This window comes from Triticum dicoccoides, chromosome 1B (assembly GCF_002162155.2).
Source record: "Triticum dicoccoides isolate Atlit2015 ecotype Zavitan chromosome 1B, WEW_v2.0, whole genome shotgun sequence".
Classification (NCBI taxonomy): domain Eukaryota; kingdom Viridiplantae; phylum Streptophyta; class Magnoliopsida; order Poales; family Poaceae; genus Triticum; species Triticum dicoccoides.
Window position 1 is genome coordinate 669,512,019 of NC_041381.1, and position 25,312 is coordinate 669,537,330.

Below are 25,312 nucleotides of genomic sequence, written 5' to 3' on the forward strand. Positions count from 1 at the left end.
ATTTTCACAACTTAGGCGAGTGCTTGGACTGCAGCTAAGCCCCCGAGTGAGAGGGTTGCTCTTCACTCGGTAGGATTTTTATAACTTAGGCGAAACGGATTCGCGGCTAAGCCTCCGAGTGGGAGTCTGGCTCACCACTTGGTAGGATTTTCACAACTTAGGCGAGCACGAGGCTGCAGCTAAGCCTCCGAGTGGAAGGCTGGCTTACCACTCGGTAGGATTTTCACAACTTAGGCGAGTGCTTGGACTGCAGCTAAGCCCCCGAGTGAGAGGGTTGCTCTTCACTCGGTAGGATTTTTATAACTTAGGCGAAACGGATTCGCGGCTAAGCCTCCGAGTGGGAGTCTGGCTCACCACTCGGTAGGATTTTTACAAACTTAGGCGAAACGGATTCGCAGCTAAGTCACCCACTGAGGGGAATTTCATTGGACAAAAAATAAAAAGTGACAGATATTATGGAGGAACTATGACACTTATTATTTTGAGGTCCATGAACTACAGAAGTACTTTATTGCAACTCATCTGAGTGATAAAGCTTAAGTGTAAAACGGGCGGAGTAGCTCCGCGTTCCAAGCTCGGGGCTCGTCGATATTATGCTCGACGTTGTAAAGACGGTACGCCCCGTTGTGGAGAACCTTGGTGACGATGAAGGGGCCTTCCCAAGAAGGAGCAAGCTTGTGTGGTTTGTGCTGATCCACTCGGAGAACCAAATCCCCTTCCTGGAAGGCTCGACCTCTCATGTTTCGGGCGTGGAAACGCCGCAGATCTTGTTGGTAGATGGTCGACCGGATCAGAGCCATCTCCCTTTCTTCCTCTAAAAGGTCGACTGCGTCCTGCCGCGCTTGTTCAGCTTCTGCTTCGTTGTAGATTTCAACTCGAGGAGCATTGTGGAGAAGATCACTCGGCAAGACTGCTTCAGCTCCATAGACCAAGAAGAATGGAGTTCTTCCGGTCGACCGATTAGGCGTGGTCCGCAGTCCCCAGAGTACAGATGGAAGTTCGTCGACCCAAGCTCCAGCCGCGTGTTTGAGATCACGCATCAGTCGAGGCTTCAGTCCCTTGAGAATCAGTCCATTAGCTCGTTCTGCTTGTCCATTCGACTGCGGATGGGCGACTGATGCGTAGTCGACCCGTGTGCCCTGGGAGTCGCAGAAAGCTCTGAATTCCTCTGAGTCAAAGTTCGACCCATTATCCGTAATGATGCTGTGCGGGACTCCATATCTGAATATTAGTTCCCTGATGAAGCTAACAGCAGTACCGGTGTCAAGGCTCTTGATTGGTTTAGCCTCGATCCACTTGGTGAACTTGTAGACTGCCACCAGTACATGCGTGAAGCCACTTCGTCCTGTTCTCAAAGGACCGATCATGTCAAGCCCCCAAACTGCAAAAGGCCAGACGAGTGGGATGGTCTTTAAAGATGACGCAGGCTTGTGCGACATATTCGAGTAGAACTGACATCCCTCGCACTTATCTACTATCTCTTTTGCCATCTCATTCGCCTTGGGCCAGTAAAATCCGGCTCGGTATGCTTTGGCCACGATGGTCCGAGAGGACGCATGATGACCACAGGTCCCCGAGTGAATATCATTGAGGATGAGTCGACCTTCTTCTGGTGTTATGCACTTCTGACCGACTCCAGTCGCGCTTTCTCTGTATAATTGTCCTTTGATTACGGTAAAGGCCTTAGATCGACGGACGATCTGTCGAGCCTCTTCCTCATCCTCCGGAAGCTCTTTCCTCAAGATATATGCGACATACGGAATCGTCCAGTCGGGAATGACCACCAAAACCTCCATGATCAAGTCGACCACCGCTGGGACTTCAACTTCAGTCGGATCTGTGGCGCTCTTGGGCTGCGGAGTTTCTTCGGTGAAAGGATCTTCTTTGACTGACGGAGTGTGTATATGCTCCAAGAACACACCACTCGGAATGGCTTCTCTCTTGGAACCTATCTTTGCTAGATCATCAGCTGCTTGATTTTTCAGTCAGGGTATATGATGGAGCTCCAACCCCTCGAACTTCTTCTCCAGCTTCCTCACTGCACTGCAGTATCCAGTCATGGCTGGGCTTCTCACGTCCCACTCTTTCATCACCTGATTGACCACTAAATCCGTGTCGCCATAGACCATTAGGCGACGGACGCCGAGTGAAATGGCCATGCGCAACCCATATAGGAGGGCCTCATATTCTGCCTCATTGTTGGAGGAATCAAAGTGAATCTGGAGCACATATCTGAGCTTATCTCCTCTGGGGGAAACCAGGACAACCCCAGCACCGGAACCATTCAACATCTTAGAGCCATCGAAAAACATGGTCCAATGCTCCGAGTGAACTTCAGTCGGCTGCTGTTGTTCAATCCACTCGGCGAGGAAATCTGCTATCGCCTGGGACTTAATTGCTTTCTTTGCCTCAAACTTGATATCAAGGGGAAGAAGTTCAATCGCCCATTTGGCCACTCGACCAGTTGCATCTCTGTTGTGCAAAATCTCTGATAGTGGAGCGTCGCTGACGACTGTGATGGAATGGTCAGAGAAATAATGAGCAACCTTCTTTGTGGTCATGTATATTCCATACACAAGCTTCTGATAATGAGGATATCTCTGCTTGGATGGAGTCAAGACTTCAGACAAATAATACACTGAGTGCTGAACTTTGAGAGCTTTTCCTTCTTCTTCCCGCTCGACCGTTAGCACAGTACTGACGACTTGTCCTGTGGCTGCGATGTAGAGCAACAGAGGCTCTTTGCTGATTGGAGCAGCAAGCACCGGCTGGGTGGAGAGCAGAGCTTTTAGCTCGGCAAACGCTGCATCAGCTTCTGGAGTCCACTCGAACTTGTCAGCCTTCTTCATCAGTCGGTAAAGAGGCAGTGCCTTTTCACCGAGTCGTGAGATGAATCGACTTAATGCGGCCAAGCATCCAGTAAGCTTCTGGACATCGTGCACTCGCACAGGGCGTTTCATTCGGAGAATAGTGCCAATCTTCTCTGGGTTAGCGTCGATTCCCCGTTCGGAAACGAGAAAACCGAGTAACTTGCCACCAGGAACTCCAAATGTGCACTTTGATGGATTGAGCTTGATATCATACCTTCTGAGGTTGGCAAATGTTTCGGGGAGGTCAGCGAGCAGGTCGGAACATTTTCGTGACTTGACAACAATATCATCCATATAAGCTTCCACATTCCGACTGATTTGGGTGAGTAGACACTTCTGAATCATTCGCATAAATGTGGCTCCGGCATTCTTGAGGCCGAATGGCATGGTGATATAGCAGAAGCACCCGAATGGAGTGATGAAAGCTGTTTTTACCTCATCGGGCCCGTACAGACGGATCTGGTGGTACCCGGAGTAAGCATCTAAAAAAGACAACCTCTCGCATCCCGCGGTCGAGTCAACAATTTGATCTATGCGAGGGAGAGGAAAGTGATCTTTCGGGCAGGCCCGGTTGATGTGCTTGAAATCAATGCACATTCGGAGCGACTTGTCCTTCTTAGGAACCATGACGACATTAGCGAGCCACTCGGAGTGGTATATCTCTCAGATAAATCCTGCCGCCAACAGTCGAGCCACTTCTTCACCGATGGCCTTTCTCTTCTGGACGGCGGACCGCCGAAGATGCTCTTTGACTGGTTTTGCAGACGAGTCGACTCTTAGGCGATGCTCAGCCAGTCCCCTGGGAACACCTGGCATGTCAGCGGGCTTCCATGCAAAAATGTCCCAGTTCTCACGGAGGAACTGGATGAGCGCTTCTTCCTATTTTGGGTCGAGTGTTGTAGAGATGCGGGTCGGAGCTGCTTCGGGGTCGGTCGGGTGAATGTGAACAGGCTTCGTCTCACCGGACGATGGAATGCAGACTCTGTGGCGGGCTTCTTGGATCGCAGCAAGTCACTCGGATCTGCGTTTTGCTTGTATTCTTCGAACTCGACCGCTGTCACTTGGGAATCGGCAATCTTGGAGCCCTTCTGAAAGCACTCCTCTGCCTTTTTCCTATCACCGGTGACAGTGATCACACCTTTGGGACCGGGCATCTTCAATTTGAGGTACACGTAGCATGGTCGAGCCATGAACCGTGCATAGGCTGGTCTCCCCAAAATGGCATGATATGCACTTTGAAAATCCACGACCTCAAACGTCAACTTTTCTTTGCGAAAATGCTTCGAATCACCAAACACCACGTCCAAAGCTATCTGGCCGAGTGACTCGGCCTTCTTCCCTGGTATAACTCCATGGAAGGTCATGTTACTAGTGCTCAGTCGGGACATCGGAATGCCCATACCTTTCAACGTGTCAGCATACAACAAGTTCAGCCCACTTCCACCATCCATCAGCACCTTTGTCAGTCGAGTGCCTTCGACAACTGGATCGACCACCAAAGCTTGCCTCCCAGGGGTGGCAATATGAGTCGGGTGATCAGATTGGTCGAATGTGATGGGTGTTTGAGACCACTTCAGATAATTTGCCTTTGCTGGGGCAACCATGTTCACCTCTCGGTTAATCACTTTCAGTCGACTTCTGCTTTCCACATCTGCAAAGATCATCAGAGTGGAGTTGATATGCGGATATCCTCCCTCACTGTCCTCTTTGTCTTCGGCCTTGTCCGACTCCTTCTCCTTGTCCTTAGACTGTTTTCCCTGAAACTGCTGGATCAGGAGTCGACATTGACGAGTGGTGTGCTTTGGGTAAATGATATTCCCCTCTTCATCTTTCTTCGTGTGAATGTGACACGGCATATCCATCACGTCATTCCCTTCTTTATCCTTTACCTTCTTGGGGTTCCAGGATCCTTTTGGTTTCCCCTTAAACTTTCCTTGAGTCACGGCCAGGGCCTCTCCAGGAGCTGCCGGTTCAGCCTTCCGCTTCTGTTTCTGACTGGTGTTTCCTTTTTCCGACTGACTCGGCTTGTGCTTGCCGCTTCGGAGTCGGTCTTCTTCTTCGCCGTTGGCGTACTTGGTAGCAATCTCCATCATCCGACTCAAGGTCATGTCACCGGTTCGACCGAATTTCAAACTCAGTTCTCTGTTCTTGACGCCGTCTTTGAAGGCGCATACTGCCTGATGATCAGAGACATTTTCCACAGTGTGGTGCAAAGTGATCCACCTCTGAATATACTCTCTGAGAGTCTCATTAGTTTTCTGCACGCAGACTTGCAACTCTGTCAATCCCGCTGGTCGCTTGCAAGTCCCTTCAAACGTTCTGACGAACACTCGGGACAGATCTTCCCAAGTGTAAATGCTGCTAGGAGGTAATTGAGTCAACCATGCCCTGGCAGAACCTTCCAACATGAGGGGCAAATGCTTCATGGCCACCTCGTCGTTCCCACCACCGATCTGAACTGCCACTCGGTAGTCTTCAAGCCAAGTTTCAGGCTTAGACTCACCAGTGAACTTGCTGACTCCTGTTGCCAACCTGAAATTGGGGGGGGATAACTGCGGCTCTGATAGCTCTGCTGAAACATTCAGGACCAGAAACATGTACTCGACTGCTCGTGGGTACATCTCTGTCGAGTGCGCCTCGATGGGCTCTGTTCCGGTCGACCAACCCTTGCACGATAATGGATCGCGCGTCGAAGCCTGGCTCTCTGGGGTCAACTGGAACCCTACGCCCTGTACTGTACTGACGCCTATCATCTGGCTGTCGAGGAGCGTAAGACCCACCCCTCGGAGGGGAATAGGGCACTCGACGCCTATCATCTCGGTCGAGTCTGTCGCCATATTGATCTCGCCGATTCTCACGCCCTTCGCGCCGCGGAGGCGATCTGGGGCTGTGAGCCGACTGAACCGTATTCACAGTGACAGATCGACTGTGAATTCTGTTGCGCGACTGAGACACGGCTGAATTTTGATCTCCTGCTGCCCGGAGCAGATCCCTGATCTGCAGCAAACCTCTGCCAGCTTCCGACTGCGAAGGCTGAATGGACTCTGCTATACGGGTCGCAGCTGCTAAATTCTGAATTGGGGTTCGATATACCTGAGTCGGCGGGAAGAGTTGACGTCGACTGGTGTCGGGAACTCGTTGCCGCGCGCGCTCGTCGAGTGCTCGCTGAAGGTTCTCCAGTCGAGTGCGCTCGGCCAAATTGGCCAGACGCGCCTCCTCCAAGGCACGAGCCTCGGGGGTTTCTCCTGCGATGGGAATACGCAGGGGATCCTCGTTCCTGCGGCGAAGCTCTTCTCTTTGCAGAGAGTCGAGTGGCTCGGGCTGGTACTCTTCATAGTCTCGTGCAGGGTCGCCGCCGTCACCTGCTCCACCACCACGGGCGAAGCCAGGAGGGCTGTGGGGCCCGTCGACCATCAAGATTTCCGCCGCTGGATCACTGCTTCCGCACTCGGATGCAGTCTCTCCGGAGCCAGTCGACTGATCGAACAAGCCGTAGAGAGATTCGTTGGGCTCGATTGCCGCAACTTGTGTAGTGGCCGATTGGCGAGCCACCGCGTGACTCACCCATCGCTGAAGCCTCGACCGGCCTGAGCGCTTGCGCTGGCGGGAGACCGGGAGGGTAGACGATGGAGGAGCCGACCGATACTGGGTCGACGGTTGCCGCAGCAGAACGCCGCGGACACATGCGCGAAAATGCGTCGCACCGCGGACGGGGAGCGCGTCTACGTCGAGTGGAGCCTCCTGGAGCCATGCAGAGTCGTCGGCTATGAAGGTGAGAGTGCCGAGACGGATCTCTTGACCCTTGACCAAAACTCCAGCAGACACCATGATGAGAGTACTCGGAAGAATCGCAACTTCTCCACAAAATCGCTAAAACACCTGCCCCACGGTGGGCGCCAACTGTCGTGGTTCTAAGCCTGACAGTAGAGTGGGGGGTAGGTATGGAGAGGCAAGGTCCTAGCTATGGAGAGGTTGTAAGCACAAAGGATATACGAGTTCAGGCCCTTCTCGGAAGAAGTAACAGCCCTACGTCTCGGAGCCCGGAGGCGGTCGAGTGGATTAGGAATGTATGAATTACAAGGTGCCGAACCCTTCTGCCTGTGGAGGGGGTGGCTTATATAGAGTGCGCCAGGACCCCAGCCAGCCCACGTAGGAGAGGGTTTAAGGTGAGTTAAGTCTGGGGCGTTACTGGTAACGCCCCACATAAAGGCTTTTACTATCATAAAGTCTACTTGATTACAGGCCGTTGCAGTGCAGAGTGCCTCTTGACCTCCTGGTGGTCGAGTGAGTCTTCGTGGTCGAGTCCTTCAGGCCAGTCGAGTGAATCCTCGTTGGTCGACTGGAAGGCGACCTCTTCTAAGGATGTCCTGGGGTAAGTTACTTGGATGAGGTCCATGACCCTACCCTAGGTACATAACCCCATCAAGTAGTTTTTCGAATTTGATTTTACCAGTAGTCTTACCAACAGTTCTTTGAATTTGATTTCACCAGAAGTACTCCATGAGTACAAAACTTGCCATGCTTGATTTAGAAATGGAGTTTACCAGTAGATTTTGATTTGTGTACTGCTCAAGTATGTTTTGATCTACACTCTCGATCTCTGAAATATGCAAGGAGGCAGCGAGAACGCAGCTCACTTCAACTAAACTAAACTGAACTTATTTAGCTAGTGAAGAAATAAGCAGCGACTGAAGCAACTGAACTGCACTTATTTAGCTACTCAAAACACTCCAGACACGTCGAAGTACTCCAGCGCCGAGGAGTAATAAGGAGGAGTAGCAAGCAGTGACTGAAACTGCAGATACGTCGAGGTTAACATTGACAAACTACTGCAACTTTTCCTTATTACTCCAGCAAAACTACTGCAAAACTAACTGAATCTTTTCACTTGAATCAACTACTGCAACCAAATTCAGTTAATTAAGTATGCAGAGATACAAGTACTACCATCAGAGAGAAACTACTGCAACCAAACTGAATTAAGTATGCAGAGATACAACTAACTGAATCTTTTCACTTGAATGAAGTAGTGCTACTGCAACCAAACTACTGCAAAACTAACTGAATTAAGTATACACTCTTGTTTCTTGGCCTGCTGCAGAAAGAAAGCAAGCAAGAAAATTCAGAGTTTACCATCAGAGGGAACAGAGGAGGGGCTTACCATCATCGATGGAGATGCCGAGGTCGCCGGGCATGGGCGCGTTCCAGTTTCTTGGCTTGCTGAAGCAGTCGGAGGCGGGCCACGACAGCACATGCTTCTAGCTGGACGAGAGCGATGTCGTGTGGCCGGTCGGCGACGGTGCCCCCGCGGCGCGCCGCTCGGCGCACGCCGGGCCGCAGAGCTTCAGGCTATCGTCGCTCCTTGCGGAGGGTGGCGGCGGCGTCCAGGAGTAGTAGCTGCACGCGGCGGGGATGCTTCTGGTCGTGCCTCCGATGATGGGTCACGGAGAGGAAACCACATTAGGGCGGACCGAGAAGGGGAAGAGCGGCGTCTCCCTGTGACAACAGCGAGGGTGGCGTACCGCAGCTGCTGGCGTTGCAGATCGAGCCGCCACGCCAGGAAGGAACTCCATCTCCCTCCGTTGCTCGGGCGCCCCTCCAGAGCCGCCGCTCCAGATCCGCCGCTCGGGCACCGCTCCACGTCCACGCCTTCGTTGCCTATATCGAGCTCTGGCGCCGCTACGCATCCACACGTCCTTCGCCTAGAAGCTCGTCGCCGGTGCAAAAAGAATCGATATTTTGTTGACTTACGGGGTATGAGTGGAGGCGGGGTGGTGAGAAAAAAAGGGCGATGGAAGAGGCCGGCGACGGGGAGAGGGAGAGGCCGGCGACGGGGAGAGGGAGAGGCCGGCTACGAGGACAGGAAGAGGGCGGCGACGAGGAGAGTGAGAGAGCGGCGACGAGGAGAGGGAGAGGGCGTTGACGGAGGGGAGAGGGAGAGAGCGGCGACGGGGAGGAGACGGAGAGCGGCGAGCGAGAGAGCTAGTGGGAGCGAGTGAGTGGGAGGGCAAAATTGGAAAGTGAAACTTTTTTATAACGTGACAGAATCTGAACTGTGTTTGCCCAACGACAATTATTTCGGAACAGAGGGAGTATGCACCAGTGCCAAGCCTAGGACATGAACCCTGGTGGTTTGATTCCATCACAAGAAGGTTAACCATCTGAGCCATTCTCAGTCCATGCTCAAAGGGCATTTAGATCTTCGATGACGGCAACGGCTAGGGTTGGGAACAACAGAGTGTCTCCCCCCCACCCCCCACCCCCCCTCCTTTGTTTTTTTCAGATTGCATAGACGGGGTTACAAGAGCCCGGATCTTGGTAACAAAGGAAAGCAAATTTTATTTGGTAAGTAAATAAAAGGTGGGATAGGAGCCTATTTTCAAGGAAAATCACTAAGAATAAAGAAGGAACGAAAAAAAAATCTAAACGGGGGAACGGAAGGGGAGCGTATGGGAGGAAAGAATGGAGGGGACCACGAAACCTTACGTTCTTTTTAGGTAGGAGAGATTATGTGCTTTGCCGGCTGTTGCAAAATTATTATTGAGGCTTGTGCTGCAATAAATTGTTTTGCCTCGACCAATGAAGAAAACTGTTTTTATCAGTAAATTTTGCAAATTTGTCACTGCAAGAAAAAAGACTTTACATTTGTTTTGTCTCGGTTAATGAAGAAAAATGTTTTTATCAGTCAGTTTTGCAAATTTGTCACTGCAAGAAAAAAGGCTTCACAAATTTGTTCACACAAATCTAGAAATAAATTCACCATCTTGTAATAATTTATTTATCTAGAACATAAGAATATAATATTTGTTCCGACCGACACATTTGGACACCTACCTTCTCATGATCCTGCTTACCAACTACCTGCACATTGAATCTTAGCTGTATCAAGAAAGGTGTTTCTAATTTTCGGCGTTGCCGCGTTGGTTGGTCGTAGTTGCCGGTGAAAAGGTGCAATTGAGGTGTGAAAGTGAAACCTACGCACTAGCCAACTTCGTCATCTCCCTGGAAATTTATTTCCTTCAGTGAAAAGTGCAATTTATATATAAAAATGTGCACTCTAAAACACACTTGGAGGGAGTACCTAAGGAAATAATGTAAACTAACCCATCACTCCACAGAGCTACACGGAGGGATTCATGATAATAGATCCTTGTAAAAGCGTGTTGGATGGTCTTCATGCAATAGACTGCTCGCTGGTTAGGCTGCTTCCTAAAATGGCCGGCCGGTGAGCCTTATCTATGGGGCGGTTAGAATTTTTTCAAGGCTCTGGCAAAGCGTGTTGCCCTCGAACTACCGTCGCTGGTGGACTGCCATCAGAGTGCCTTCGTTCACGGACGAGTCTTGCATGACAATTTCATGCTCGTTTTGGGCATGGCCAGGAGGTTGCAGGCGATTGGAGACCCGACCCGACTTGTTTGGTCAAATTGGGTGTATCCAAAGCCTTTGATAATGTCGACAGGGCATTCTTGAATTTGAGCGGCGTGGGAGGACTTGGATATGTGGTCTACTCTCGACGGCCAATGCTAGAGTGCTCATTGATGGAGTGCAATGCAGAAGCTTTTCAACACTTCTGCTTCGGTACACCCCCTCCTTACACATAAGGACAGATCAAATTAGTCCATGCCTCTTAATAAAAAAGGGCATGATGGTCATATATTAGAAATTCTTCGTCCGCCGTATACGATTGTGCACGTGTACAGCGAGCTGGGCCGACCCATCGTTCTTTTCTTTTCATCTTTTTTTTTCTTTTCTTTTTTCTGATTTTTAATCGCAAAAAAATAATGTGAGACTGGCAGGATTCAAATCAGCAACTTCCTGGATTAAAGTTTGACTCTGACCGACCAACGACCGTGAGCTGATGTGTTTACGTACCTCCTTCACTTTCTTTTCCTCTTTCCTTTTTCTTGTTCCTTTTTTTCTTGTTTGGTCACTCAGTTTTGTTCGTTTTTTATTTTCCTTTTCTATATTTCATTTTATTTTATTTTTTCTCTTCCTTTTTGTTTTCCTTTTTCTCAAACATTTTCAGTTTCACTTTTTTAAAAAAAATCAATGAACTTTTTTATTATTGATGAAATATTCTTCAAAGCTGATGAACTTTATTCAAAATCGATGAACTTCTTAACTAAATTGGTGAACCTTTTTCAAAATGAATGAACTTTTTCAAAGTCAATGTTTTTTTTTCAAAATCAATGGACTTCTTCAAAATTGATAAGATTTTTCCAAAATCAATGAGCTTTTTTAAAATTCGTGAACTTTTTCTAGATCCTTATTTTTTCCCAAAATCTTTTCAGTTTAGGGTATTTTAAATTTGTGAACATTTTGCAAATCCGCTAATTTTTTTCATATCCCTGAACTTTTCTAGAAAGATGAACCTTTTTCTCAAAGTCAATGGTCAAAGGTCAAACATGTCGATGGTCAACTTGTCGTCTAGGTCAACAATGAAGAAGTTTTTTTTGGTCGAACCACGAAAAAGCGATCTGGCGTATGCTCTTGACGAGCGACATCTGATCGCTCATGCAGGGAGTAGCGTCACACAAACCATAGCGTCACACAAACCAGCGCACACACCTCTCCGTCCTGGGTTTGGCCCATTTTTTTCTTGTTCTTGACTTTCAAAAAATAGGTGCAAGAAGTAGGATTCGAACTATAACTAACATTTTTTATTTTTCTTTGTTTTTTCTTGTTTTTCATTTTATTAAATTTGTGAACCTTTTTCAAATCGATGAACTTATTTTAAGGATCTCGAGAAACAACAAGCTCTCAGACGGAGCCTTCTGGCTTACCGGACACCATTTGGAGAACATGATCTAGTTTTGGACATTCTTCAAATGAACCCAACTTTTGCAGGAAGGTGGACATGCCCATGATAGGCATCAATGCTAGGTTTGAACGATTTCAGACACCGTATGCAAGTTGCAACACATCCTACCATTTATCGGTCTTTTTTCACCGGAAAAACTTCACAAAAATGAAAACTTGTTGAAAATCCAAACAATTTGGCATGATGCCTTGCATTGGTCATAAGGCCGTGAAAAAGAAATTGAGGCCATTTCAAGGATGTCAAAAAACAATGTGCTCTCAGTCAGAGCCTTCTGGCCAATCGAAAACCCTTTATTGAACATGGTCTAGTTTTGGATATTCTTGAAATGACCCCAATTTTTTCAAGCAGGTGGGCATGCCTATGGTAGTCATCCATGCCTGTTTTGAACAATTTTTGATACCTTATGAAAGTTGTGGCACGTTCGACCATTTATCGTCCTTTTATGACAAAAAAAACTCCAGAAACTGTATTTTTTTCAAAAGCCAAAATAACTTGGCATGGTGCCTAGATTGGATCATAGAAGGCCATAGAAAAAATTGGGGTCATTTCAGGATGTCAAAAACAACGTGTTCTCGACGGAGCCTTCTCGCCTATTCGGATACCCTCCGTTGAACATGGTCTAGTGTTGGACATTCTTGAAATGACCCCAAATTTTGCAAGAAGGAGGGCATGTCCATGGTAGGCATCGATGCCATGTTTGAATGATTTCCGACACCGTATGCAAGTTGTGACACGTCCGGCCATTTACTGATCTTTGTTGACTGAGAAAATGCAAAAATTGTCAAAACCAAAACAACTTGGCATGGTGCCTTTAATTGGACGTATAAGGCTATGATAAAACAATTGAGATCATTCCAAGGATGTCGAGAAAAGAACGTGCCCTCATACGGAGCCTTCTGGCCTACCCGGACACCCTCCCTTGAACATGGTCTAGTTTTGGACATTATTTAAGTGACCCAAAATTTTGCAGGAAGATGGGCATGCCCATGGTAGGTAATCATGTCAGCTTTGGATGATTTCCGACATCATATGCAAGTTGTGATATGCCCCACCATTTATCAGGCTCTTTTTGAACGAGAAAATTTCAGAAAATGCAGAATTTATCAAAAATTGAAACAACTTGGCATGGTGCCATGAATTGGTCATAGAAGGCCATAAAAAAATTGGGGCCATTTGAAGGATGTCCAAAGACAACGTGCTCTTAGGCGGAGCTTTCTGGCTTACCAGAACACCCTCTGTTGAACATGATCTATTTATAGACATCTTCCAAATGACTCCAACTTCTGCAAGCAGGCAAGCATGCATTTGATAGGCATCTATGTCAGGTTTGAACGATTTAGGAAACTATATCAAAGTTGCAACATGTTCGAGCATTTATTCACTTTTTTACCAAGAAAACTCTAGAAAATACAAAATTTATCGAGAACCAAAATAACTTGGCATGGTGCCTTGAATTGGATATACAAGGCCATGGCAAAAATTGAGGTCATTTTAAGGATGTCGAGAAACAACATGCTCTCAGACGGAGCCTTCGAACGTACCCGGGCACCCTACGTTGAACATGGTCGATTTGTGGATATGCTTGAAATGCCCCCAACTTTTGCAAGCAGGCGGGCATGCCCATGATAGGAATCCATGGCAAGTTTGAATGATTTTCGACACCTGCAAGTTGCGACACGTTTGGCAATTTATCGCCTTTTTTTACCGCGAAAACTCTAGAAAATGTAAAATTTCTAGAAAACCAAACAACCTTGGCATGGCGCCTTGAATTGTTCATACAAGTCAATGAAAAAAATAGGGTCATTTGATGAATCTCAAGAAACAACGTGCTCTTAAACAGAGCCTTCTGACCTACCCGGACACCCTACGTTGAACATGGTGATTTTTCCTATATGGATACAAACAATGTCCGAGCAATTCAAAAACAATTCTTGCAATTTTTTTCTTATTTTTTTACATCTTTAAAATTTCCAAGTATGTTAGTGTTTTTCATAAAATCTTCAAAAAAAAAAAAATGTTCGTGTTCAAAGATTTGTTTGCTCTTTTTTAAAATATTCAGTTTTTTGACAATATGAGCAATTTTGAAAAAACAAATATGCTGGAGGAATTCATAAAATATTCACATTTTGAAAAAATTGTTCATAGTTTCAGAAAATGTTCGCGTTATCAGTTTAGTTCCTGTTTTCAGGAAATGTTCGTATTTTCAGAAAATTGTTTTTAGTTCAAAAAATGTTCTTATTTTCAATTTTGCTCCAATTTTAAAAAGTTTGAGATTACAAAACATTTATCACAAAAGGTTTGATTTTTTTAATATGTTGACAAATTTTGAAAATGTCCGGGTTTCAAAAATATTTATTTTGTCAAAAATAAGTTCACATACGAAATTTGTATCCAGCAGTGCGAGTGAAACTGTCGTTGGTCAGGGGTTTGAATCGTAGCTAGCATTTTTTTTAATTAAAAATGAAAATCACCCCGCGCTACCGGATATGGGCCCGCCAAATTCTGCTATTCCTGTACGAATAGTCGACTGCTTGCCGCAGTAGGCGGCATATAAGAGGTCCCATATATATGTGTGTAAACGAGAATAGTGGCGAAGGGTCAAGTTGTATCACTAATTGAGTAGCACTCTTTACAAAGGTCAGTCTCATCTTTTTAGGTTGCAACAAGATGCGCACTACATGCAGTCAGTCGTCAAAATGTTTTATCCCTTAAACCATGCGGCAACGAGATCTTCAGAAGTAGATCCCATGGTGATAGATTTTGACGAAATAAAATTTCACGAAAAATCAGGACAGAAAAAGAACCGGGGGCACTTTATTTTTATTACCGAATCTACACTTCCATGAGAAGTAATGCGTGCCTCTCACGGAAGGAAAAAAAGAAAATGTTTTTTTTTGTTTCTAAGAGGCACGGCCGTGCCTCCCGCGGAAGCAAATACGTGCCTCTCCCAGAAGAAAAATTAGGAAACATGGGTTTTTTCTGTTTTGAAAGGCACAGCCGTGCCTCTCGTGAAAAGAAACCCGTACCTCTCGCGAAAGAAAAAAAATAAAATGTGTCTTTTTTCGTTTCCGAGAAGCACCGCTGTGCATCTCGCGGAAGCAAACCTGTGCCTCTTGCGAAAGCAAACCCATGCCTCTCAAACGTGTGTTTTTTTTTGTTTTCGAGAGCCATGACCGTACCTCTTGGGGAAGCAACCCTGTGACTCTCGCGGAAAGAAAAAAATATAATTTTTTTTATTTCCGAGAGAGACAGCCGCGCCTCTCACGCATGCAAAAAACACATTTTTTTGTGCAAATTATTTTTTAGTCCGAAAGCTAAGCAAGACCGGCGGAAAACCGAAAAACCAAAAACCCTGAAAAGACCATCTAAAACACCGAAAACACATGCGAAAAAACAAAAAATATATCAAAATAGAGCCTCGAGAGTGCGGCACGTGACGGCGGCTGAGAGGGCGTCACTGACACGCTCTCAGCCCATCCCAAATGACCCTCGGGGAGGCTCCCGAAGGAGCGCTCCTTCGTTAGTTGCTCCCGTAGCAATCTTTCATAAAGAGCACCTATACCTCGCTGTCGATTGCCTCAGCCAGCCCACTGTAATGGGCTGGGCCATATCAGGAGGAGCGCTTGGTCTCTAGTCAACACTTTATTTTTCCTTTTATTAATTTTACATGTATTTCTGAAGCGGAAAAAAGGATGTGCTAATCCACTGTAAACACAATGTTTACGCAACTTATAGATAATGTTGATAACACTCAAAAAAACATGTTGGTGACATGCGTTCAAGACATTTTAGACAATGTTTATACAATATAAACATTGTTCATGTACTTGAAAAAAATTTGTACATTTCAAAAAAAGTTGTGCAATGTGTATTTAAAGAAATGTGTAGCACAGATTCAAAAAATGTTCATAAAACATATATTTTAAGAAATATTAATAATTTGTTCAAAAAATGTTAAAGTTGTATGGTTAAATGTCCTGGATGTATATGATTTTTTTTACAATGTGTATGAAGAAAATAGATGAAAAATTGTTAATCATGTTGTGAAAATATTTATCGTGTATAAAAGTTGTTCGCAATGTATAAGAAAAATGTAAAATGCATATGAAAAATAGATATTTTTAAAAAATAGATAAAACAAAAAAGAAGGAAAAGCTAAAAATCCAAAGAAAACTGATAAAATGCAGGAACAAAAACTTGAAAATCATACAATAAAAAAAGAAAAAACTGCAGAAAACCAAAAAAACATCCCGATAAAAAACACATAAAACAAAAAAAAGAGCTGGGATGTTCTAAAAACGGTCCAAACTGATCTATAGAACCTTCCTTACACAGTTTTAACGGGCCAGTCCTCGAACACACCAGAGGCGAGGTTATCACGGTTCTAGTCTCGCAATAGGTTTTTTTTTTGAGGTTTTAGTCTCGCAATAGGTGAGAAATAGCTCTCGTGCCCTTTCACGTTCTACTTCTCACTCACTGCGGAGCCTTATGACTTTGATTTCAGACCCTTTGGGGATTTGCACATATGCTGTTAGAGGGCTAATGAGCTCTTTATTGCGGGCTTCCAATGGCCCTTGGGAGCTAATGTGAGTACCTTGAGACTTTAGAACTGACCGTCATAGTTCATTGTGTGTGCGAGAGACGACAATACATCGAACCCCAATCCTTGCTGCTGCCAGAGCTCTCCCCATGCTGTCGCATCGGAACCCTTATCACCAACGTCATGCGGCCTCGTCGGTGGCAAGAGGAGTGAGGACGCATTCGTCTATTTTGCTTTTTCCTTAGATTTTTGTTTTTCGGGCGACATCGACAATGATGCGGCGGTGGCATGTTGGAATAAGGTCTTTTCGGTCTCTCTCTATCTCAACTACGTCCGATCCGATGCTAGCAAAGGACATGTGAGAGTTTGTGTCACCGGATCTATGGACTCTCTCTAGGTCTTGGTAGTTGGTGTGTGGTTCCTCTGCAAGATGGCTAATGTGCTCTTCTTTCTTTCCAATGGTTGTGGGCGACAGTTTCTTTCTTCATCAACGAAGATCACGCTAATCGAAGGACTTTGTCGTAACGGTCATGGTGTGTTCATCGGTTTCAAATCCCGAACAACCCGGGTGGCATAAGCGGCTTTAAAAATCTCAAGGACGATTTCCTTGGTGGAGTCCTCGTGACAACGCTAATGGTTCCTTGCTGTAGCGATTCTTGGTGTGGATGGTTCTCGTCATCGGCAACTTGTTGGTGCTAGGGCTTGTTATTTTTCTGTCGTGCAAAGTCTGTTATGTAAACCTGATGTTGTATTGTTCTTATCAGAATAAAGCAGTTCATGTTTGAAAAAAATAGTTCTGCCAGCTCAAGGTTGCTAAAAAGAAAGCCTCCAACCAAAGTAACCAAACATACAACTTACATTAACTCCAAACAGGGAAACAGAAAGATTGCATATGTTATGACTGTCATATTAGGGGCTTAGCCCAGTGGGTTGTGGCCCAAGTTATCTTATCGTTATTAGGGGCTTAGCCCGATTATCTTATCGTTTTCTTAGGAGTCAAGTAAACCTCTCTATATAAGGAGAGGAGATGTATCAATCTAATCAAGCAAAAAGCAATCATTATTTGCTTGGCTTTCCTTAGGGAGCCGGGAGACCTAAACCCTAGCCGCCTCCTGCCTTCGCCGGCGCTGCTCCCATCGCAAGAACGGAGCCACGCCGCCGGCCGCCGCGCACCAGCCCTCGTCCTTCCCCCTCCTTCCCCTAAAACCTACGCCCTAGATCCGGTAGGGCCCTACCTCCTATCACCTTGGTATCAGCTAGCTTGGTTTCGACTATGTCATCACCACCACCAAACCCGCCGCTGCCCACCACCTCCTCCATCGCCGCTGCGTTCTCGCCGAGCGCCACGGCCTCGCTGGCCCTTCCATCGGCGCCGATCGCCCCCACCCCCGGCACGTCGCCTGGCCAGCCGCCGCCCCCCATCAAGGATTTGCCGCCATCACCGTCCACCATGCCGACCCAGTACACTTCGGAGGCCATGGCCGGTGTCCTCAATGACCTGGTGGTCACGGTCCAGGGCATCTGCCTGTTTTTGGCCAGCCCGTACGGGCCGCCACCGCCGCTTCCGCCGGCCGTCCCCTCCGGACAACCGGCCCTGCCATGGTACTCGGTCCCCGCGGCCATCGCCGGGGGCTACCCGGCGCTCCCGTCGTCGGCCGCTCCAACGCCGCCCTGGCCCCAATGGCCGAAGCCCGCGCTCGCGGCGCTACCCGCGCCGTCCGTGCCCGCCCAGGGCCTGCAGTGGCCGACCTGGCCCGCGCCGCCCCCCGCCTCGCCATCCGTACCTGTGGCTCCGATCCAGGTTCCACTATCGGCCGCCCCAGCGCTGTCCTGGCCGCAGTGGCTCGCGCCGGCTTTTGCGGCGCCACTCGCGCCTTCCGTGCCCGCCCCAGCGTCGCAGTGGCCGTACTGGCCCGCGCCGGCCGCGCCGGTACAACTTCCACCGCCGCCGCCCAGCTCTGGACTGGGCCAGTCCACACCGGGGGGCCTCCCGATCCAGCAGATCCAGTTTCCGCCTTCACCGTCCCTGATTCCGCCACCGCCAGTTTACACGGAGGCTGGGCACCCATCGATACCCACACTGCACTCTGGGGCCTCGTCCGGCTCCGCGGGGGCCTATGACGGCCTCCCGACTGTTGATCGGGCGCCGTCATCATCACTGCTCCGCACCGCCGAGCCGGTCGTCCATGGCGCGCCGACCCAGACGTCGCCACTGTTCGCCAAGATCGACTTCGCCACTTATGACGGCACGGATGACCCGCTTAACTGGCTCAACCAGTGCGACCAGTTTTTTCGTGGGCAGCGCACGCTCGCGTCAGAGCGCACTTGGCTGGCATCCTACCACCTCCGCGGTGCAGCCCAGACATGGTACTACGCCCTCGAGCAGGACGAGGGCGGCATGCCCCCGTGGGAGCGCTTCCATGAGCTGTGCCTCCTTCGTTTTGGGCCGCCGATCCGCGGGAGCCGCCTGGCCGAGTTGGGCCACCTTCCCTTCACCTCTACGGTGCACGACTACACCGACCGCTTTCAAGCCCTGGCGTGCCACGCGTCCGCCGTGACGGCTCACCAGCGGGCCGAACTCTTCGTCGGCGGTCTGCCAGATCATCTCCGCGTGGACGCGAGCTGCAAGGACCCCAGGACCTCCAGACGGCCATGTACTACGCCCGCACGTTCGAGCGCCGCGCGGTGGCCATGCAGCAAGCATCACCGTCCCAGGCCACTGGGCCGTTACCCGGACCAGATGTTCCCGCGCAGGGTCGGCCTTCTCAGGCTTCCACGGCACCCCTCGCCGCGACCGCGGCGCGCCCGTTCCGCCGGCTCACCTCGGCCGAGCTACTCGAGCGTCGCCGTCAAGGGTAGTGCTTCAACTGCGACGAGCCCTACACGCCCGGCCACGTCTGCCCGCGACTCTTCTACCTGGAGGCTGCAGACTACATTGAGGAGGATGCCGTCGCCGCCGACCTGACCGCCCTAGCTGTCGCGAAGGTGTTTGACGCTGGTTGATCACCTCGAGGAGTCCAGCAAGCGCTTCCCCACCTTACAGCTCGAGGACGAGCTGTTTGTGCAGGCGGAAAGAAGTGTTATGACCGTCATATTAGGGGCTTAGCCCAGTGGGTTGTGGCGCAGGTTATCTTATCGTTATTAGGGGCTTGGCCCAATTATCTTATCGTTTGCTTAGGAGTCAAGTAAACCTCTCTATATAAGGAGAGGAGATGTATCAATCTAATCAAGCAAAAAGCAATCATTATTTGCTCGGCTTCCCTTAGGGAGCCGGGAGACCTAAACCCTAGCCGCCTCCTGCCTTCGCCGGCGCTGCTCCCGTCGCAAGGACGGCGTCACGCCGCCGGCCGCCGCGCACCAGCCCTCGTCCTTCCCCCTCCTTCCCCTACAACCTACGCCCTAGATCCGGTAGGGCCCTAGCTCCTATCAGCGTGCATCTTAGATTGACAAAAATAGATGTAGACATTGCTGCATATATGCTCTCCAATTCGGAAAACGGAAATTTTGCGCTCGTCTTGGATTAACTAATGTGGATGTAGACATTGTTGCTCTGTATCTAGTCATCATACACATTGATTTATTCCCATTTCTCACTCAGCCATTATTGGCTTTTACCAGATCATGCAAAGCAAACCTGTTACCTGTCCGGGTCTGAACCAAAGACACGTCCCATCGTTTCCAGATTAGCAAAAGATGGTTTCAGAAATGCCATGTGGCCCTGCCGGAATTGCACCCTGGTAGGTCTTCTCTTTTATGCAGGACCATTTGCAACAGAATCTCGTAGACGCCGTTCGGTCGGGGTGCGATGCGTGCCCTCCTCAAATCTCAATCAATCATGCTTTTACAACAGAAGAAAACTGAAGATCATAGGTGTTCCTTATAAACCGGGAAAGTGTAGGGGCTAGGCCAACCCTGGGGAAAGTGAAAGCAAGATGCTATGTTCAGCTGCAAAAAGAAAAGGCTCAAGCTAACATTTCCACGGTGTTCAGCTTCCCGAATACTAGGTTCCCTATCTGATTGCCTAGAGCACTCGCATAAGCTTGTCTAGCACGTCCCTTAATATATTCTACTCTCTTTTAGAATACTATACTCAAATGGAGAAGGTGCTAGATTGCAAACTCCATTTTTCATTTTGTCTGGACCGCCCAAGTTAGCTAATGTGTCATTTTGTCTGGACGCCTGCATAGTGCATTTGCCTGTTATGGTATGGTAATCGGTACTTGTTGGATTCAGATTCATGCATTCTTGGTGCGTTAACGAAATGACTAGAAGAAGATTTGTTCTGATTCCGTAATCCCTAGCTATTATTGAACGAGTATTATACGTCCTTTTGTTCGCGAGTCCTTTTCTTAAAGGGAGTAGAACGCTGTGACATGTTTAATCCAATAAAAAGTGAAAACATATGGATTTGTAATATCCTGAATGATTGCGTGCATGCCGTCGTTATTGAAACTCATGCAAAATTTTCAACCTGGGTAAGAAAATGCACATTTTTCTCTGAACTTGCATACAAAGTTGAAAATTAAAAAAAACATAGTTTTCTACAAACCAAACGGGCTTCATAAGAGAAAGAAAAAGAATAGGATCATTCATATTCATATAAGTTTCATTTGAACCCAAGAGAAGTGTAGTCTGTTTGATCCATTTCAAGCAGTTGTTTTTCGTAGAAAAAGAGAATTGCCCCCTAGCCTCTACATCTGGGCGATACATGCAGTCATTTTATTAATTATTTATAAAAACCTTACAAAGTAGTACATAAGTTTTTCCGAAGCCATCATCTTAGCAACAATTGTCGCTACTCCTAACCACTTGATGAAGGGATGTCGATAGTCCGAGCCTAATACCAAACAGACATCGCATTAAAGCCTAATATCTAAAGCCGGAGACCCCAACCGAGCCACATACTGGGTTTGGAGTATAAACCGGTCCGACACACTCTCATGTGTCGTCACTGACGTCTTCCACCAATCCATCATCAGAGCAGAAACTAACACACCAACCTTGCCAGGCCTCTCTGACATCGACGCCACCATGACGCCAGACAGCGTCCTCCTCATGCGTGAGTCCATCTCACCGTGCATCGGACGCCGAGTCTTCACTGGTCCACGCCGCCAAGATACGCCGCCATCAATGAGTAAGATGAAGCACCGCTCCACCAAAGAAGTTGTCCACTGGTCCCTCGAGCCCGTGTACACCTCCAAGAATGACGCCCCCAAGGGGGAATCGACACCAGAGCGCCGCCATCATCCGATCTACTGATCTAAGGTTTTCCCCGGAGGTAGTGGATAGAGGTCTTGAGCTTCTCCATGGCAATCCCTTCAAGAAGGTAACAACACAAAAGAGTGCCGCCATCGCCGGTCTTGGCAACAAGCCGAGAACAAGATTTTCACCCGGATCCGCTCGACGAATCTCCGTCTCGCATTGTGCGCACGGATCACCACCGATCTCCGTCGTCGCGGAGCAAGCAAGCCACTCTGGCCTTGTCAGATCTGACCGGAGAGCCAACCACGCCCGCAGCTGACCAGACCACCAAAGTCCACCACGCCGCCATAGACCCGAGGTGTCGTAGCGCCACGGCTAGATGCAGCAGCTCCACCACTAGTCATCCGCCGCCGCTCGCCACCGGGAGTGAGCCACCGCCGCAGAGCCTCGGATCTAGGGGCGCACTTCCGCTCGCCACCGGGAGCGAGCCACCGCCGCGGAGGCTCATATCTGGGGGCGCACTTCCGCTCGCCTAGATGCCCTGTGCCACCCTCGCGCACAAGAAGGAGAGGCTCACCAAAGTCCGCCACGCCACCATATCAGGGTCTGACCAGCCCACCAAAGTCCTCCACGCCGCCGTCGACCCGAGGTGTCGTAGCGCCACGGCTAGATGCAGCAGCTCCACCACTAGTCACCCGCCACCGCTCGCCACAGGGAGCGAGCCCCCGCCACGGAGCCTCGGATCTTGGGGCACACTTTTGCTTGCCACCGCCGCAGAGACTCGGATCTGGGGGCGCACTTTCACTCGCCTAGATGCCCCACGCCACCCTCGCATGCAAGAAGGAGAGGCTCCTCGGCTACCGCCGTCAGCCACCCGGGCTTAGCTCGGTGTCTTCCTCCAACGGCGGCGGAGAGGAGGGATGGGATGGGGAGTGACCAGTGGTTAAGGTTGGGGTCCCTCGGCCGCCCGCGCGAGGGGCGGCGGAGGGAGAGATTGGATCTGAAGGTCCCTCAAGCAGTTGTTAGCATACCAGATGGAAGTTATGTAAGGCTCCCTTTGGAATACATATATTGGTTTGATTTCAATGTCTCCCTTTGTTAGTATATCAAGGTCTAATCGGACGATGACGACTTCTTGATGTCGTATTCCCTTCTGGGGGGCTTCGTCTTTGGAGCTGGATGTCTGCGAGCGAGACCAGTGAAAGACGGCGGTGTTGGCAAGACTTGTGTGGCAACGATGATGGGTGAGCAGCGTCGAAGACGTGGCTATGGTTTATTGTAGTCGGCTATGTGTGCAGCGCGCCCCCGGGCTTCGTGGGAAAGATTCAGGCGATCGCTTTCCACTTGGCACAGGCCCGGTCTTCATCGCTGCTCTGCTTGCGAGACTGGCCGAGCCTAGCTGCGCTTAGCATGGTCCACGGCGTGATTGCACAGTTGCATGCATCCGCCATGCCCTGCCGAACGCAGCACGCACACCGGCCGGCTTCGTGCCATGTACAAAACGCAGAGACAGCATGCATGCGTCGCGAGGACCATTGTCTATTTGTTTACTGGTGCGGTGACTCGGTGAGAGCTGGAAGTCGGCGGCTTATCCACGTCCTGACGTGTAAGTAGACCCGTAGATCACTCGACGTGCTAGCAAGTGAGTGTAGTTTGTGGAGTGGTTTGGGTGTCCCGGTTTTCCCGGGAAATGCCATGGAGCCTGCACATGAACACTACTGCTACTAGGATTCTTGAACACTTTGCACCGTCTAACGGTCTGACAAAACATGAAACATAATCTCTTGCTCGGCACCGTACACGGGGATGATAACACTAGCAATAAGCCAATGAATCGTCACAGATTGAGGTGAGTCATATACCAGCTACTAGCGTTCTAGCTATGTCCTTGATGCCTTGGGATACTCTCGTAGAGTATCGATTTGCTTTGGCAAAGAGAGTATCGATTTGATCAACCACACATTTGTACACCTGAAGTGCCGATTTGATAGATCTCCGGCCATCTTGATGATCCCTCCTCACCCTAGTAATCCTGCTTCAGCGCACAGGCGAGTTTCCAGTTGCACGAGAAATATGGATCTCGCAAAGGCGCCCGCGCGGCGACGACGACGGCGCCACCCAGCCTTGATCGACGACCATTCCCATGGCCCAATGGCCGTCTATCTCTTGTGCGCGGGCAGACCACAGTGGCCGCCGGCGCCCATCCTATTGGAAGATTAGGTTTTTTTTAAGAAGAAGAATTAGGGTTCTAGCGATTAGCAATTATGTATTGTATCACCATGAGCCATGAGAATAAGAATAGCAGTCACTTTTCCTTTTTACCCCCGAGGATGAGGTACACCCTCGCTTTTTCTGTTGGTACTCTCTCATACACACATTGGAGTACCAATAGACATCAATCGTTGGATCAAGAGAAATGAAGGGCTCATATTCATTTAGGGTACTGTAAAGGAGATCAAAAGGAAAATTTGGGACAAGGAGCCCATTGTATGGGAAATACTTCAAGAAGTTACGCGGGGACATCATGTTAAATAGAGCACCTTTTTTTTTAGAAAAGGAGGATGACCCCCGGCCTCTGCATCTGAAAGATGAGATGCATACGACCACTTTATTGATTATTGTCGAGGACCTTACAAAGTATTATACAAATATGCCTGAATTCGCCATCTTGGCAACATATGGCACTACTCCTATCCATGTGATGAAGGGGTGCTACCTGGGCCAAATACCCAGACTACTCACCTAAGCCTATCATCAAAAGCCAGAAGCCCCAGCCGAGCCACATACCGGGTCTGGGGCATAAACTGGTCTGACGCACTCACATGTGTCGTCGCCCCCATCTTCCACAGACCCGTCTTCAGAGCAGGTATTGAGGCTTCTACCTTGTCAGGTCACTCCGTCATCGACGCCACCTTGACGCCAGACAACCACCTCCACCTGCGCGAGTCCATCATCGCGCATCGGGCGCCGAGTCTCCACTGCACCACGCCGCCGAGATCCGCCGTCATCAATATGAAGGATGAAGCACCGCTCCACCAAAAAAGGCGCCCGCTGGTCCCTCGATCCCGTGTACGCCTCCAAGAATGACGCCCCCAAGGAGGAAACGACACCAACGCGCCGCCGTCATCCGATCAACTGATCTAGGGTTTCCCCCGGAGGTAGCGGATAGAGGTCTAGAGCTTCTCCACGGCGATGCCTTGAAGAAGGTAATGACACAAAAGGGTGCCACCAACGCCGGTCTTGGCATCAAGCCGAGCACAAGATTTTCACCCGGATCCGCTCGAAGAACCTCCATCATGTATTGTGTGCACGGGTCGCCGCCGATCTGAGCCGCCGCACATCGAGCAGGCCGCACTGGCCAGATCAGATCTGTCCGGAGGGCACAACCCGCATGGCGCCGACCCAACCACCAGGCCCTCCATGCCGCCACCGCTGATCCGAGGTCAGATGGTGTGTCGCCGCAGACCCGGCCGCCGCCGCCGAACGCCGCCACGCAGCCTGAGGCAGAGTCGGCTGCCGCACCCCCACCATCGTCGCCCTTGGCCGAGGCAGCCGCCGCGCCGCTGCCGGAATGCAGGCCCGTCGCGCCGCCAGGCCAGATCGGCCCTTGGCCGAGGCAGCCGCCGTGCCGCCGCCGAAAGGCAGGCCCGCCGCGCCGCCAGGCCAGATTGGCCGTGCCACCCATGCCGCGGGGCTCCGCACCGCCCCCACGGCGCAGGCAAGAGGGAAGACCCCCGCCACCGCCGTCAGCCCCGGGCTATCACCGGCGGCGTCCTTCGGCGGCGGCGGAGGGAGGGGAGGAAGGATGGGGATCCCCGGCGGCTAGGGTTTCAGATCCCGCCCGAGTCGCCCGAGCACCTACCCTGCATAGATTAGGCA

General features: G+C 49.6%; 1 long non-coding RNA gene across 1 annotated transcript in view; it reads right to left on the reverse strand.

Annotated features, from left to right (window-relative positions):
* The window catches only part of LOC119312032, a 15,166-nt gene extending 7,043 nt beyond the window's left edge, over positions 1-8,123 (reverse strand). The window contains exon 1 of the long non-coding RNA XR_005151206.1: positions 8,032-8,123. This is a non-coding gene — a long non-coding RNA (uncharacterized LOC119312032). The remainder of the gene's footprint in view (positions 1-8,031) is intronic.
* Positions 8,124-25,312: the final 17,189 nt, after the last annotated feature.